The 3,320-nt window shown below is 43.2% G+C and overlaps 1 long non-coding RNA gene across 1 annotated transcript; it reads right to left on the bottom strand.

The window, feature by feature from the left end:
• Window positions 1-323: 323 nt before the first annotated feature.
• On the bottom strand, window positions 324-1,085 carry LOC138361405 (uncharacterized). Its single transcript, XR_011226958.1, has 3 exons — window positions 1,004-1,085; window positions 778-904; window positions 324-394 (listed from the first exon to the last, which is right to left on the bottom strand). It is a non-coding gene; the product is annotated as an uncharacterized lncRNA (long non-coding RNA).
• Window positions 1,086-3,320: the final 2,235 nt, after the last annotated feature.

The raw sequence follows: 3,320 nt of genomic DNA, 5'->3' as shown, positions 1-3,320 counted from the left end.
GATGGGGTATGAAGAGCCTCTGAGGGAACTGTGCCTTACGACACTAGAAAGAAGAAGGGAGAGAGGGGACATGATAGGAACGTATAAGATACTCAGAGGAATTGACAGAGTGGACATAGACGAAATGTTTACACGGAATAGTAACAGAACGAGAGGACATGGATGGAAGCTTGAAACTCAGATGAGTCACAGAGATGTTAGGAAGTTTTCTTTTAGCGTGAGAGTAGTGGGGAAATGGAATGTACTTCAGAAACAGGTTGTGGAAGCAAATACTATTCATAATTTTAAGGGGGCATATTACGGGTTTCGTAAAAATTGTTCAATTTGTTTATAAATTTATTTATGAAATGGTTATAGAAGGAGCTGCAACTGGTCCAAGTTTCAGCATCACACCCTAAACAGAAAAGGAGAAAAAAAATACAAAACGTATTATTCAACGAATTTTCAACATTTTCAAATAATTTCAGGGAACACATGTGTCAACAAAAATATTTCTATAACAATCAGATATTAAATTTAGCACATAATAAAGGATTCTATTGAGCAGTTTTATCAAAAAAAGTGTTTAGTGCAATAACATAATTATTCAAAGTTACCCTTCCAAAAATATGCAATATTTGATGTTTATAAATTTTTATAAAATCAACAAATGGACTTTGGACTAAAATGTTTCAATAGGTTTGTAGAAGCACAAACTCTACATATAAGGTGTAATTTGCATGTAAATTGATTAATAAATGAAAGCTGAGAAACACCTTGAAGTTGTAAATTACTTACCTGAGTAAAATAAGATCAAAGTTCGGCCACCTGTAGTCGAGTGTGTCATCGACCGATTTCGTTCATAATTGGCACCCTTGCAGATAGGCATCCATTGAGCAAGGTGTGCAAGTTCCATGCACATCCCCTGATAACAAACGAAAAAAAAAATAGAAAAAAAAAATATATATATACATATATATATCCTGCACATACATATTACCAGACTTCGACTTGTATGACTTACACCAGATGTAGACGGCACTGCCACACCAGCCACAGCAGTAGATGTAGATGGCACTGCCACACCAGACGTAGATGGCACTGCCACACCAGATGTAGATGGCACTGCCACACCAGATGTAGACGGCACTGCCACACCAGCCACAGCAGTAGATGTAGATGGCACTGCCACACCAGATGTAGATGGCACTGTCGTGGCCGGTCCATACACATAGAGGGGTTGAGGATGTGTGAGGAGGGTCGAAGCGGGGTGTGGCTGCTATGTCATGCCTCTCACAGCTGAGGCGGGGAGGGCTTCACTTGATAATAACCTCCCTTGTGCTACAGCGTCTCTCCTTTCCAGCCAACGACGGCGACCGCGTGTCAAATTGGCTACTCTTGCATTCAGACCCTTCCGTTTATAGGTCATTGTGCGCTAGACGCTACAAAAGCGAGATTCCAGGAGCAAAAATGGAGCGCGCATCAACACCCTCCACTCTCAACAGGACACAACATGTGACTGGTAGCTGGTTGTCTCACATACCCGCACTAGGAGACGGTTGCCATTGAGTGTATATTTGTTGTCATATATACAGAGTTAATTCCGACGTTATTACGAAAAAATTGACGTTTAGAACGTATGACACAATACTCTTGGCGCGCCACAGCCGCGGGGCACCGGATTCTGCACAATTACGCATGGAAATGTACCATAAATACTTTAATTTATATCATAACATTCTCGGGTTTGCACCAAAGTGTTGCCAGAACGTTGTAGTATTTTTATAAATTTTTCAAAAAGATTCGATTTTTCCGAATTTTTGCGATGATAAGCCCCCTTAAAACCAGGTGTGATAGGGAAATGGGACAGGAGTCATTGCTGTAAACAACCGATGCTCGAAAGGCGGGATCCAAGAATCAATGCTCGATCCTGCAGACACAACTAGGTGAGTACAACTAGGTGAGTACACACACACACACACACACACACACACACACACACACACACACACACACACACACACACACACACACACACACACACACACACACACACACACACACACACACACACAAGTAAGGAGGCATTTAGGGCGCTTTACACTGCCTACGTAAGGCCAGTCTTAGAGTATGCCGCCTCATCATGGAGTCCCCATCTGAAGAAGCATATAATGAAACTGGAAAAGGTTCAGAGGTTTGCAACGAGACTCGTCCCAGAGCTACGAGGGATGGGGTATGAAGAGCGCCTGAGGGAACTGTGCCTTACGACACTAGAAAGAAGAAGGGAGAGGGGGGACATGATAGGAACGTATAAGATACTCAGAGGAATTGACAGAGTGGACATAGACGAAATGTTCACACGGAATAGTAACAGAACGAGAGGACATGGATGGAAGCTTGAAACTCAGATGAGTCACAGAGATGTTAGGAAGTTTTCTTTTAGCGTGAGAGTAGTGGGGAAATGGAATATACTTCAGAAACAGGTTGTGGAAGCAAATACTATTCATAATTTTAAAACCAGGTGTGATAGGGAAATGGGACAGGAGTCATTGCTGTAAACAACCGATGCTCGAAAGGCGGGATCCAAGAGTCAATGCTCGATCCTGCAGACACAACTAGGTGAGTACAACTAGGTGAGTACACACACACACACACACACACACACACACACACACACACACACACACACACACACACACACACACACACACACACACACACACACACACACACACAAGTAAGGAGGCATTTAGGGTGCTTTACACTGCCTACGTAAGGCCAGTCTTAGAGTATGCCGCCTCATCATGGAGTCCCCATCTGAAGAAGCATATAATGAAACTGGAAAAGGTTCAGAGGTTTGCAACGAGACTCGTCCCAGAGATACGAGGGATGGGGTATGAAGAGCGCCTGAGGGAACTGTGCCTTACGACACTAGAAAGAAGAAGGGAGAGGGGGGACATGATAGGAACGTATAAGATACTCAAAGGAATTGACAGAGTGGACATAGACGAAATGTTCACACGGAATAGAAACAGAACGAGAGGACATGGATGGAAGCTTGAAACTCAGATGAGTCACAGAGATGTTAGGAAGTTTTCTTTTAGCGTGAGAGTAGTGGGGAAATGGAATGCACTTCAGGAACAGGTTGTGGAAGCAAATACTATTCATAATTTTAAAACCAGGTATGATAGGGAAATGGGACAGGAGTCATTGCTGTAAACAACCGATGCTCGAAAGGCGGGATCCAAGAGTCAATGCTCGATCCTGCAGACACAACTAGGTGAGTACAACTAGGTGAGTACACACACACACACACACACACACACACACACACACACACA

Source organism: Procambarus clarkii, unplaced genomic scaffold (genome assembly GCF_040958095.1).
Source record: "Procambarus clarkii isolate CNS0578487 unplaced genomic scaffold, FALCON_Pclarkii_2.0 HiC_scaffold_352, whole genome shotgun sequence".
NCBI lineage: Eukaryota > Metazoa > Arthropoda > Malacostraca > Decapoda > Cambaridae > Procambarus > Procambarus clarkii.
The sequence above is the reverse complement of the archived record's forward strand: the minus strand, read 5'-3'. Positions and strand labels throughout refer to the sequence as shown.